The sequence below is a fragment of the Xyrauchen texanus genome, chromosome 35 (assembly GCF_025860055.1).
Source record: "Xyrauchen texanus isolate HMW12.3.18 chromosome 35, RBS_HiC_50CHRs, whole genome shotgun sequence".
Classification (NCBI taxonomy): Eukaryota; Metazoa; Chordata; class Actinopteri; order Cypriniformes; family Catostomidae; genus Xyrauchen; species Xyrauchen texanus.
This window is the reverse complement of record NC_068310.1, coordinates 23,188,398-23,203,322: the sequence shown is the minus strand read 5'-3', so window position 1 is coordinate 23,203,322 and position 14,925 is coordinate 23,188,398. Positions and strand designations below refer to the sequence as shown.

The following is a 14,925-nucleotide window of genomic DNA, read 5'->3' as shown; positions in this document are numbered from 1 at the left end:
AAAACACAATTTTGGATTAGAGCATGTTTTTTTGTGTGAAACCATATCTGAGCTTGTGAGGGTGTTTACCACAAATGTGAATAATAATATATTATGTACATTACTGTACATTATAGTACATAGAGTAGTTTAAGATTGCCATGGAATAAATGTACAAAGAGTTTGCAACAAAAAACACACCCCAGTGACAATAGATGAACAGAGCAAATATAAAATCTGATGTTGTTATTAAAGCATTTGTTGCTCTATTATTACTAATGTCCCGGCAGTTGAAGTGCAATTATTCAATTTTTCAGCTAAAATGACACAAGAAATTAAATGGCTATTGCTTCAGATAAGATATAAATACTTCCATATCCCAGAAAGCTCTCGACCATCCAATTAATCATATTAATGACCAAGTCAAAAATATTACTAACAACTCTTGTGATTTCAAATAAATGTGATTTAAATTAGAACGGCAAAGTACTCATAAATAACATTGTATTGCCTCATTTATTATCAATCTCGGCATACCATAATACCACTGAACACTTCCACCCACTTGCTGGGGAGCGAAAATGAGTTCCCCTTTAAAAAATGTGCTGCGAGTGAGGAATGTTCAAAGCTTTGTACCCATTCAGTTTTACTGCAAGAATGTAACCCTTCCAAATACGCAATGTTATGTTGGCCAATCAGCTAATCTGCCATCTTTTGGTTGTTTCAATACAGTGCTGTGGAGGGAGAAATATTTGGAGGTGTATGACAGCTGATCACAGCAAAATGTTTGGTTCAGCATGAACACATACACAGAAGAACTCCCCACACACAACAGTACTGTCACCACCTATCAGTAACCACAAGATGGTGCTGGCATAGAGGAGATGCGTGACAGGGAGGCAACACCCATCATTAGCCAAAAATCACATTTCAGCCACAGTGGCCACCATGACCAGATTGCACCAGTGTGGTGGATGCGGAATAAATCCCTTTGCTGGCATACAGTGGGGAAAATGCCACAGTGCTAGCACTAAGTACACACTCACTCCCCTGGCAAACACAACACACACTTATCCAGTCATACAAAACACTGAAGATTAGCACTGATGTGCAGCATTATTATGCACACCTCAGGCAAACCACTTGTTATTGTAATAAAATATCTTTAATGTGTCAACTCTTCGTCCAATATAATGCATTCATAGCTACTGTAAGACAGTAATTGTGGGCTTTTCCCTCTTCACTTCACTTTCATTTTCTTATAAGGACTTGCTGGCCATGATTGATGCAAGGGGCAAGCCAAGATTTGGCTGAATCGGAACAGACGCCAAGACCAAAAAATGGCTTTTAATCTTTAATCTGCGAGAACGTCGTCTCCGATTTCATACATTGCAAGTTCAACATAAAAAGACATCAGGTTCTCACAGGTAATTTAGCACATGTAGCAGAATACAAATTAAGCTTCAGATTCCTTATTCTTTCGAACATATGAAGGCTTAAGGTGTTAGATCATGTAACTTAATAAGTAATTAGGTATAAGGAAATTACAATAGTGACTTAAGCAAACAAAGCACAAACTGTGCTTTCTGTTTAACAAACTCATTACATGAGATTTATAGACATAATCCTACTTTAATTTCCGTTAACAGCATTAAATTGGCCTATGCATCAACAAACAGGTCTGATTTCTGGAGGCTGTTTTGTGGTATATAATGGGACTTGCCATGTAATGAGGTTTCTCTCTTGTTAAACCTGCATGTGTAAATCATATCTGTCATTGTTCTCTGCTCCTTTCTCTCTCTCTACTCTTAATCCATCAACTAGATGCTACTTTGAGGAAATCCTCTGTAGTATCTGAGGTTTATTTTTCGCTCTTCCTCCTTCTGTGCCAATTAGATACATGTAGGCCCACACGCAATCAGTGCCTGCTGAACTCTGACGAAAACAACGCAGAGAATAACTTCCGTCATTCACTAAATGATTCACTTACCTCAGCCCTTAAATTTAATTCGATTTTTCCTCATCACTGCAAATAGAAAGAGTTCTGAATAAATATTGTTTAAATAAAAGTATAATTTTTTCTGCTACCAATAAGTTATAGCTTCACTTAACATCTTTTTTTGCACATTTAAATAAATTCCACAGAATTTTACAGATTCCTCCCTTCAATGAGTACAGAAAATGCAAAACAGTCCCGGATGTTCCCAAGTACTCAAGACTGAAAGAGACCAAATGTTTAAGAATCTACAATTAAAAAACCCATAAAGATAGACCAACAATCTAAAAATGTTCATATATATCATGGTTATTATGGCCTTGGGTGTTGTTAAGTGGTACTGAGGTTTCCCTTTCCCATATGACAAATGTATCAACATGAAGCTTATAACATTCACAAACAAACACCACACACGTACATCACTGAATGTAGCCCCAGTGCCTTGAACTTTGACCGTTCATTTCCGGCACTAAAACAACGTTTCTCTGTGTTGACAGATGCTTCCTGCTTTGTGGTGCACTGAAAAATCATGCTGAGCTCTGTGTTTTGCACTGAGATACGAACGTTAGTGTATCTCTTTGTATGTGTATGTGAGAGAGAACATTTCTCTGCTGCCGCGGACACAGCCCTGCTGCTGAATTCTCTGCTGAGTTAGTGTCTGAGACAGTGTCTCACGTGGTCGTCTCTGTCTGTATTTTACCAGTCTTTTGCCCTCTTTATGGCAATTCCTTGTCACGCCTCTGTGGTTTTTAAAGCATTATGTCTAGCTACCTGGGTCAGCAAAGGCTGGGAGCATTAAGATAAATGATTGGTCCGGTCTTGTAAAACCAGATGGACACACAGAAATGCTCTTCTGTGTGAAAATTTGTCAAACTAGAGTATGACTAATATATTGTTGTTGCATTTAACTTTGTGGGAAAAACAGTTAAAGGAATATTCAGGATTCAATACAAGTTAAGCTCAATCAACAGCATTTGTGACAATGTTGATTACCACAAAAATTCATTTTGAATAGTCCCTCGACTCTGTCCTTTTCTTTAACAAAAAGCAAAACTCAAGGTTATCAGGTAAGGCTGCATTAACTCAGGCTGCGATAAACAGTAATACCTAAGCCAGGCCTGACTTTTTCCACATACAGAAACACTTGAGTACCCGTCAACAGGTCTACTTATCAGTTAGTTGGTTCCACAAAAACATCATACATGACTGCTTTCTGAGCCCCAGCTTGACTGTTGAATGATGAAACTTAAGAAGTTTAAATTAATCCATGCTGCATATAGTGACTTCAGCTCTGCTATTCTCCTTTACTTTAAACACCTTACTGAATACTCTGATCCCTATGGATGTGTAAACTAATCATGCCCAGATTCTTTTTATTATTGTACTACATGTTTTAGGGTTAAACTGCAATGAAGCTAATGCATTCACAGTAATACAGTGGCATAGTATAGTGAAAGCAACATAATATCTGCTAGTTCAATGCACTTTTCCAGCAAAGACGACATATGCCTGCCATCATGTGTGTATGTGCATATCTGAATCTATGCATGTATTGTTTGTGCGCATGTGTACTATTAATGAAAATAAACAAGGATTTCAGCAACTGGAAACAGAGCCCAACAGTGTCCACTCACTGGCCCCATTTACACCTTGCATTAACTTGCATTTCATATCTGGATAGTATTTGGATATTCTTTTGCTGGATTGAATTTACATCTTTACAGTCAAATGTGTCTCCACTGTAATCAGATAGACAGATGATCAAAGTTAACCAAGCAAAATGGAAAACGCTAGTTACATTTTACATCATAGCCTGTGGTAGCTGAAAATTATATATAATCAAATTCCCATCACTTTGACAGTCAGTGTTTTTCATTGAAAATTTGTTGCTGGCTGTCATAGATATATTTCAGGTTGCCAAAGCAAATGTTATATTCATCTTCAGTTCACGCTTTGTAAGTGCCAAATAGGCTTCTCATCTGAAACGCGAGAATGAAGCCTGGTTTCAAGTGAGAGTGAGCCAAACAGTGATTAGAAAACAGGTGAAAGATTATATATTCCAAGTTTTGCAATGGAATAGGCCTAGGACATTTGTCCTCATAGGACATAGTTCATTGTTTGGGTGACAAGATGGCAATGTCTGTTGTGTTATTCACATTCAATCTGCAATGGCAGAATGAAGAAAAAAAAGACAAGAAACCACAACACAGCATTTAAACAATGGATGACTGTAGTGTAACCTCATCACATAATTAATTACTCAGGTAGTTGCATCCAGAAATTGAAAAACCTTTATAGAATGTGGTTTCAGTGAGCCGATCACAATCCAGTCGCAATGTATCTTGGGTGCATTTACACCTGTCATTTAATGTGGTCAAGTACTATCCGATAGTGATCCGATTACCAAAAACACATGTTAATTTAAGGTGTAAATTGGCCCGTTCTCAGCCACCTTGGTTCCTCAATAAATTTCACTATTAATTTTGCCCACAGGGATAAAAAAATAAATAAAGTGTTCAATATAATAGTTCTAAGCCATGAACCAAACCAAGGTTCAATTACTTTATGCCTTATTCAGATACATACAAATATGCAAGTAGTTTGAGAGTGTGGTTAATGCTAAAAGCCATTTCTCAATGGAGAGAATGAAAAGGTTTGTTACTTCCTAACCCTACTCTTGATCTCTTTTGAGAAGGCTGGTTGCTGGGATGATTACAGTCGTCCACAAGAGCTCTGACTAACAATACAATGCTGCAGTTGAACGGGAGTAAAATAAACATACATTTCTAGGAGTCAATGATTTAACTAGTGAATGAATTGTTTAGTAAACCTTACATGTATTAGTCTAATAGCTAGAAAAAAAACAGATACATACTTGGGCTGAATTAGTCAACGTTATCGACAATTGTCAACAACAATTTTCATTATCGAATAGTCGTTTGATCTCATTTAATGTAACATGAGATCACATTAAACTCTAATGATGATGTATGAGATCAGCACTGACTGAGGAGAGGAAGAATTACACAGCTCATAGTCCAGATGCACTCTCAACATTCCAAACAGCTTCAGGCTATGTAGATTGCAAAGAAAGAGGGAATTATATGCAAAAAGAAAAAATACAGAATCACTCTCGTTGTGGAATAAACAGAAACACCCCGGAGTGTACTGTAGTTATATTTAATGCATTATAGCTTTATTAAAGTTCAAATAATACAGAAGATGATTGTGTAAATAACTGCAAACTCCAAAACTGGCATTTCTTTGTGCAGTCATTGACTCTTCTACGAGTTACGTGAAGTTTCCCGATCTAAGGGGGAGAGATGCACCAGGCTGAGGCGCACTCTGTTGCGTGTACGCTCGTCCCTCGAGCGCACGCGCAATGCAGGCTCGTGACTTATTGAATCATAATTTGTCACTGTGCATTTTTATCGTGAAAATTGGCAATGCGCAGCTTTATAAACAAAAGAGAGTTTTATAAGAGTGTATATAAGAGTGAGTTAAATTTTGATTGAAGTGAACAAAGGTGAGAGAGGGTAGTCTTCGCCCCATTATACACTGCAACAAAATAAATGTTTTATTTGTTTTTGTTTTAACTTGTTTTCCAATATAAATATCTAAAACTCCTTTAAAATAATGCACATTTACTTGAGCAGATAAACTGCAAAATATTTTTTATCTGAGAATGCTAAAATTAAATAAGATTAAAAATACAAATATTAAAAAATATCTAAAAATTGCTCCTCAATTAAATACATCTTGTTAAGAATTTTTAGAACATTTTAAATGGAAAACAAGACAAACACTTTTTGCAGTGAATTTCTTTACTGAATTAAACTAAACTGTATTTTGTCCCCTTTAACTAAGTGAATGTCATTTAGAGGTATTTTTAAAAGATGATTTTGTCCTCTTTATTGATAGTAAGCACATTTAATATAACCTTTTAAGTTAGGGCACAAGCTGAATAATTGGTTAAGGGCTAATGATTAATCGTTGCAATAACCGCCGAATAGTTGAATAATCATTCTATTAATTGCTAGATTAATCGATTATAAAATACTCTTAGTTGCAGCCCTAATATATACTGTACCTACTCATAAGAAGCATGTTTCATAAATAAACGTAAATGATTAATGAATCACTACCAACAATTTTTAATCATATTCATCTTCAGTCATACATTTTTAACACGTTTTATTAAAAAGCAGAAATGTGTTTTTGGGAAAATTATCCATATTGACACAAACTGTCAAAGTAATACAGTTAAAAGCCCTTATTGGTCAAAACCCAACCCAAAACACACACTGCAGGTCTAAAAATCCCTGAATGTGATGTGATCCTATTGCACAGAGAGGACATGCACTTAAGCTGTGTCAGGTTGCACTACAGATGGGGCAAAACAGTCAGCTGATTGCCTTCTGTGTGTAACCAAGAGCTCAGAGCTCAGCCATCAGGAGGAGGACATTTACACTGAGCAATTGCCTCAGTTTCTCTTTTACTCGGGGCCACATTATGTCACTCTGCATTTCTCACAGCAACCTCCAGTGTAAATCTGGCCACAACCGATTGGGTGAAAAGTTATACGGCACTCATGGCACATTACAGTGAATTAAATTAAGTCCGCTATACACTGTAGGATTTTTTCAGTCCTTTAAGATCGTTGCTTGTCAGCCTGTATGATACACATCGTAGATTTTCTGTATGACAAAACCTTTACTATCAAATATACAGAGGGATTCACTATATGAAAATGCTTCTTCATGCAACAGAGAAGAATTTTAAACTCTTTTCTAATTTAATGCAAATGTTTCATTACAAATTAAAAGATAAGAATAACAATGAGCAAAGTTAGAAGGTGTTTGTTTTCACCATTAAGAACAATGTGTATTTATTTGTAAATTTAAAAATAATTAGATATAAGTTTAGCATGTTATATAAGATGACCCCCAAACAGGGCAAGAAGGTAACTTGTCCCAGCTATCATCAGATTTGCATAAAATGCATAAAATTCTTAAGTTTTGTGTCATCTAATGTAAAAACACTAAACAAAATATTCCATGTATTTATGTATTTTCAGAATTATGTTGAATAATGACATGCATAAATAATGACAGACAAATCATAAAAAAGCATTTCAGTAATCCAGAACTGGTTAATTTGCAAGAAAAAATACAACAACAAATTACATATCATACAGGCCTATTAATAAATCCATTTTTAGACACCAATGTGTTTAGACACTCGATTGTAGGGTTCCCCCACCTCCGAAATCCCAATAACACCTGCCCATAAATACTTACCAATATAAATTGTTTTAAATGAAATTGGATGTAGTGTGAATCTTAACTAAAAAGTTTACAGATGTTTAAAGTAAATGTATTAAAAGTAATAAATACTCCAAGTATTTTCAGCTTATTTATTATAATTTTTATATATATAATGAGAAGAAAATACACTGAAAAGTTCTTGAGTAGAGTGATAACTGTGCCCAAATGTTGCTATGGAGGTGTAAACGCGGAGCAGGTTTCTTTCCAAGTGAATTGGGGTGCAAGAGAAGAGCGGACAATTTGGCCATCCTAATAACAGTCACACTACATGGCTGCGATGCTAAATTTCTGACACTCCCAGAACTTTGCCAGAGGCTAAAGATCATAGCAAATACTATTAATCGGCGGTCGGTGAACATGTCACACTGAACATTGTAAGATTGCTGATTTTGCCCTACTATGACAGAAATGTTTTAAAATGAATGAAATTTGTCTGACAGCAGAATCGTGCCCAGAATCGTACAGTGTGCACTGGGCTATAGTTTAGTGTTGAAGAGACAGTACAGCAATACTGTGCATTTTATAATTGCTTATGCTATGCGTTTCAAAAGAAAACAACCATCAAAAGGGAAGTTTATTTATATTTCTTATGCGGGCAAATGTAAAGATTTGTCAAATGTCTTTTTTTAATTATATACACATTTTATATAAATGTAGAACAATGCACATATAATTCAGTATCTGTGCACTGTTTGATTAACAGGTGACTGCTTTCGGACCCTCACATGCTTGTTTGTGCACTTGCTTTCTGAAGAGCATTCGCACCTCATCACTGACGTGCGGTCTGGGTAGGCAAACTAGGCACTGCCTACCCTGCCAAAATTCAAAAATAAAATGTTTATTAAATAATAAACTTGTATTTGTATTTTTACTTTTTATTCTTGTGATTTTTATATATGCAATATGTGTGTTATTCCAATTGTTTAGACATTATGATGACAAATGTAGCAGTTACGCATAATCAACTAAAAACAAATGGTAGAATAAGCAGTGCTTTTACGGTCCATTCATTGCAGGCGACATCGCGGAAAACCCATGTTGCGCATGCGCACTTCGATCCTGTATTCTTTAACATGTACGGCAAAAAGCACAAATCTGCTGTGCCTTTTGACGTAAATATGTTATGCCCGTAATCATCTCCGTTACGTATCAGACATGGACCAATTAAAATCGACATATTCCTGGACATTTGCGTAGCTAACGTCATTACACCACAGCTAGCGTACATGCCTAATCCCCGCCAAATTCAAAATCAAAATGACAGCACCGGCCGTAATCACGGAATTAAGAATTTTTTCCAAGCTCGATTTGAATTCCAAATATGAGTTAATTGCACGAGGGAGGTCTACGCCAGCCTTAGATTGACTAGTACAGCAAAAGGGCCCAAAAATTATCCGATCATTTCAAACTGATTGGTATGTAAGAAAAGATTGGCTATGTGGCTGTGCTAACAATCAGCGGCTGTACTGCTATCCCTGCCTGCTTTTTTCAACCAGTCAGACTGTTTGGACTTCAGCGGGATATTGTGATTTGAACAACCTGCCCGCAGCTTTAACCAAGCATGAAAAGTCGTCAGCTCACATCCAGTGTCAAATTACACTGAAAATCTTTGGAAAATCTCGGATCGACCTTGCACTTGACGAGCAAAGGAAGCTGTATATAATCTACCACAATGAAAAGGTAAAGGATTGTTGTATTGTATCTTCTGTTATAAAGATGAAGATTGCACATAAAAAAATAAGCACATAAATGTTGTAAAAAATAAACAACTTATGCTCTGTTATATGTTCTGTGTTTTGACTACTGAATTTTGTATAATAATATCTAATGAAGATATATTAACAAAATCGTATATATTATATATAACACATATATAAAATACATACATTTCTTGATATGCCGCGCTTGTGCGTAACGTTCACTGTGTGTGTGTGTGTGTGTGTGTGTGTGTCTGTGATAGAGAGTATCACGATATACATCCTGATTTTTTTTTTTTTAATTTTTTTTTTATTGACAAATAATTAATCCTGATTTTTACATTTCTTGATATGCCGCGCTTGTGCGTAACGTTCACTGTTATTACGTATTATTAGCTTAAACAATATATCAGGTAATCTGGCTTTCATAACTCAGTGCCTAGCCTCTTTAAGACATCACCGCACGTCACTGCACCTCATGGTAATGTGCCTACGCACTAAAACAATCAAATACACCTTTTGCTAAAAATGTTGACTCCAGCCAGGTCTCCTAAGCAACCAAATTGGCCTGGTTGCTAGGGAGGGTAGAGTTACATGGGGTAACCTCCTCATGGTTGCGATCAGTGGTTCTCGCCATCAATGGGGCGTGTGGTAAGTTGTGCATGGATCACGGAGAGTAGCATGAGCCTCCACATGCTGGGAGTCTCCGCGGTGTCAAGCACAATGAGCCACATGATAAGATGTGCGGATTGACTGTCTCAGAAGAGGAGGCAACTGAGACTTGTCCTTCACCACCCAGATTGAGGGGAGTAACCGCACCACCGCGACGACCTACTGAGTATTTCACGTATTTCATGCGCGAGTAATTTTGCTCATCTACCCGCATCAGGTGAGCGACCTGTAGAGAGAAGTCTCGGAGTGACACATGACAAGAAATGCTGTTAGTTAAAAGACACGTGCTTGAAGAAACACATTTTATTATATATTTACATGAAAACAGACAAAAGAAAAGTTGTCAAATACTTAATTTTAAGTAGTTCAAAATAATCAAACAGTGTTGACAAGAAAAATATAAAACCACTTAATTTATAATCATTTATTTAACTTAATTCTAACAATTATTAAGAAAAATAAAGTCTTTTCATTTAACATTTCCATATATTTTTTACTTTTTAAACAATTACGTGTTCAAAAGCATATTCGTTTTTGTTGTGGTGTTGAAATTTGTTTTGTGAACTGTGAAATTGACTGGTATTGGTATCAACTGACTACTAAAATCTTGATACTGTGAAAACCCTAGTCTGGGATGTGTTTCACTGTGGCAGAAGCAGAGTCTGTGCAGACTGGTCTGGTTTGGGCTGCTTACATTCAGCCAGTTGCGTTTCTGCGCGAGTTGTGCTGTCTGCAGGCTTTTTGTTCAAGCCTGACAGGCTCCCACTGTAATTAACTCCCTGGATCACCCTGTATACTCAATCACACGGATAGAGAGAACACCCTCCAAACACTGTATGCCCCATTCACACATACACATGCATCACAAAGGCACACAACATTGCAGTTCATGTGCCAGTAGGGTGCACAATCAGTCTGGGTTGTGTTTTGCACACAGACACGTGCAATATAATTAATCAGTAAAGATGCTCTGTTAGGAGTCAGGAAATATGTGCTAGACATTTAAGAATGTCATACAGAAGAGAGGGATGAACTGACAGTAGCTGAACATCTATTTCCCGCTCTTTCAAGTGTATTAGTACAGCTAATTCCTATCTGCAGTCCCTTTCCTTGTGTGTGTGTGTGTGTGTGTGTGTGAAAATACGGACATGATTTTTTTTTATGGACACAAAGGCTTTTCAAATGGCCCTGACTAGATAATCTAATCAACACGTCAGTTAAATGAAAATAAATTGTATGTAAATGGTAATCCAATCAAAATACCTAAGCATAAGCAATATAATGCAAGAATTGCTCACAAGTGTATTATGCACCAAGCATAGTAAAAGATTGTGAGGCTTTTAAAAGTAAGGCATCATTAAAAGGACATGCTGGCCAGACAGAAATATCTTCAACAAACAACCTGGAGGCTGTGGCAGAATAGGTGTCTAGCCATCTCTGCTTGGATTGTTTAGTTGAAAAAATAGCCAAATTCAAATTACAGGGTTATGCTCTCCTGTTGGCGCATTCATGTCCTCCTGGGAAGTTCATACTTACGAGGTCAGAAATTTTAAATACAATGCTCATTCAAGTGATTTTAGTTTGACAGAACTGACCCATTTTGGAATTTCGTAGAGCGGTTGACCGATACAACGCCAAGGCCGATAAATCAGACGATATTCTGACCCCCCCCAGGAGGTAGATCCTTTTCATATTTGGCTCCTAAACTATGGAATAGTCTCCCTAACACTGTTCGAAATGCAGACACACTCTCTCAGTTTAAGTCTAGACTAAAGACTCATCTATTAAGCCAGGCATACACCTAATTTATCCTCCAACCCACAATTAGGCTGCTTTAGTTGGGTCTGCCGGAACCAGAAACCAGAAACATTGAGCATGATCTCTAACTCTGCAATAAATTGAATGGCATCTATATTATTTTATCTGTTTTTATGTCTCAACCTCGGAACTCCTATCCTGAGGTCACCAGAACCGGCTTGATCCAGCTCCATTCCTGCTTCGCGTTGGACTCCACTGCTACATGTCGCTGAACGATGATAACTAAATGCAGCCGGTGCCAGCCAAACATCACTTCGGTCTGATGGACTTCTGAGGATGAACTGATGCCAACTCCAACCTGCATCACCTCGGTCTATTGATGGACTACGATCTTGAAATGGAATGCATAGACTAACAATTGCCAACAAAAGCCTTCATCAGTCAATTAACAAGGACAATTGCATCTATGTGAACTACAGCAATTAATCAAGGATGGACTTCAAAGACATTGGTCATTAATCTTACTGTTCAAACACAATCGATGTTTAAACACTGACCCTTAACACTTAATTTAATAATTTTAAACCATGACTTTAACTATACATTAGTAATATTTACATTATATTCATGATGTTAGCCAGAGGGGAACTGGCCCCCACAGCGAGTCTGGTTTCTCCCAAGGTTATTTTTCTCCATTAATCTACATCTTATGGAGTTGTGTGTTCCTTGCCACAGTCGCCTACAGCTTACTCACTGGTGATATTAATACAATTATTATTTAATTATTTTTAAACACGATTAAGAATCGTATTTTATATAATTACACGATGATTCATCGACTTTATAGACATTACAGTTTTATCGTCTGTTAATGCTGATCTTCTGTAAAGCTGCTTTGAAACGATGCGTGTTGTGAAAGGAGCTATACAAATAAAATTGACTTGACTTAATGGTGACTGCGAGCGCTCAAGAGCAGCGGAGTGAAGGGGAAGGATCTATGATCTTGCTCAGGGTCTCAGGGTCAGACATGTGCAGGCTGCACTCGCTAATCCCAAGTGTTACCTGCACTGTTATCAGTTTTTACAGTGAGTTTTGGAAAGGAGGGTGCGGGTTGCTGCATTGAATAATGGGGATTCCTGTTTTTCTCCGACAAAGACCCCGCCGCTCCAGCCACAGGAACAGTGCAGCTGGGGCGTTTTAAAGGATGAAGTTTCCACCCATCTGCCTCCCCTGTTTGAATCTGCCTCTTTGGTGGTGGACAGGGAAGAGGAGGAAGAGGATTACAATAGTTATTGTCTTATGGAGGACGATGGCGAGGAGGATGAGGATGATGCTATTCTCCCCGCTAATTCTCGGTCGAGCAGCACGATGAATGCATCACCCTCTCCTGTCCAGGGAGAGCTCGACCTTGTTAAAATGTGTAGACGGGCGGCGGCCAAACTCTCTATCGACTGGCTGTCACAGCAGGCAGGCAAGGGTGCAGACAGAGACCTGAATGATGGTAAGCCCTGGTAAAATAATTGATTCCTACAGTCCCAGCGTGAGTCACAGAGATGCAATCCTTTTGGGACAAGCCTCTTTCTCACAGAGCGCCTGTTAAAGGTTTCTCTAGGATGTGCATGGGATGATCTATGGATGTCCAGCCCCCCTCTGGTTGAGGTATCAGTGGTGAATCACCTCCATCCCCATCGTCAGGCAGCCTTTTTGTCTGCACCCTGAGATTGTTGGCCTCCATTTATCAGAAGATCTACCAATCTTCAACCTTAGCCATAATGGCTCTTAATGCCACCTTGCTCCTCAGCTTATCAGGCTGAGCTGATGGAGGAGATGAGGCGGAAAATTGATGCCGGGGCACCGGATGCGGTGTTGTGGGAGGAGATCAGCATCATTGCGGATCTCAACCTGCACACATCAAGAGTAGCCGTCCAGATCTGCAGCCCCAGCATGGGTCTCGCAATTGTGGGCAAACAGGCTCTTTGGCTGGGTTTGTCAGAGAGACAAGACAGACTTCCTGTATGCCCCGGTAGAACCGAATTTTCGGGGCTACGGTTTGATGAAAGATGGGGAGGCTGCTTTCCCCGAAAAATCATTGCTCAAGCTCCACAGTCATCACTTTTTGAGTTTCCAACCCATTTAAGGAGGTGGACAATCTGGATTCAGGACCCAGACCAGGGGAACAAGAAAAGGCGGGCGACATAACAGTGTTCTGGTTAGGGGCATGGAGTGGGTGAACAGCACTCAGAGTCTGTTCCACTCCTTCAAGAAGAGAGTATGTTTACCCACCCCCCTCCAGCCAAGAGGACCCGGCAGGGGAGTGGAAAAATAAGTTTTGTGTTGCACAGCTCATACAAAAAGAGTTTAAGGATAGTGTTGGCACCAGTTCCCCCAGAGCCTCTCAGTTTGCATTTCACCTCTTCACCCACGGGTTCAGAAAAGAGAGAGGACAATTTGTTCTCAAAACAATTGTTGTCACAATAATAAAACAATTCTCTGTGCATTGAGGGCACAACAAATTGAAAATAAACAAAAATCTCCCAAATAATGTCCACTTTAGAGCTGCAATCCCCAGCTCTGCTGCTAGATGGTGACGCAGCCCAATGGTTAGCGAGAGCTACAGCGGACCATCTCTGCTCACGCAGAAAGTTGGTGCACATGCGCAGTCCACCCCAGAGTTTTATCTAGAATAGAATGGGGTAACATCTGCAATTCGTTTTGATTTGCAGAACCTCAAACACCTCAGAAGGTACAAATTAAAAATGTTCACACTCATTTTGTTTTTCCTAGAGACTGGTTTACGCCAGTTGATCTAAAAGATGCATATTTTCACATTGGCATTTACCCGTCACACAGAACATTCCTAAGGTTTGCTTAGCAGGGAGTAGCCTACTAATGTTTTGAGCCTTTTGGACTGTCAAGTCAACCCTTGTTTATGGAGCACATTTAAAAACAACAGAAGTTGACCCAAAGTGCTTTACAGATATAAAAACATAAAATAAATAAAAACATTTAAAATACAACATCATGCATTTATCCATTTAAACTATTCAATTGTCTATTCAAAAGCTACAGAATAAAAATGTGTTTTTAAAAAAGATTTATTTTGATCAGAAGACCTGAGTGATCTGTTGGGGGAGTAAGGGTGTAGAAGGTCCCTGATATATTGGGGTGTGAGACCAGATAAGGCCTTGTAGATAAAAATCTGAATTTTAAAATCGACCCTGAATTTCACAGGAAGCCAGTGTAGAGATGCTAAAACCTTTTAAATGTGATCCCTCTTTCTTGACCCAGTTAAAAGCCTAGCTGCCATGTTTTGAACTAGCTTTAGGTGGGATAACGCAGTTTGGGGCAGATCAATGTACAATGAGTTACAATAGTCTAACCTTGAAGTGAGTGGATCACAATTTCCAAGTCTTTATGGGAAAGAACATTTTTTATATTAGCGATAGATCTCAGGTGGAAAAAAACGACCCTTGAAAACGGCACTGATCTGCTTATT

General features: G+C 38.4%; 1 protein-coding gene across 7 annotated transcripts in view; it reads right to left on the bottom strand.

Annotated features, from left to right (window-relative positions):
• The window catches only part of si:dkey-151g10.3 (serine/threonine-protein kinase WNK3), a 61,544-nt gene that overhangs the window by 26,212 nt on the left and 20,407 nt on the right, over positions 1–14,925 (bottom strand). The gene's annotated exons all lie outside the window — the stretch shown is intronic.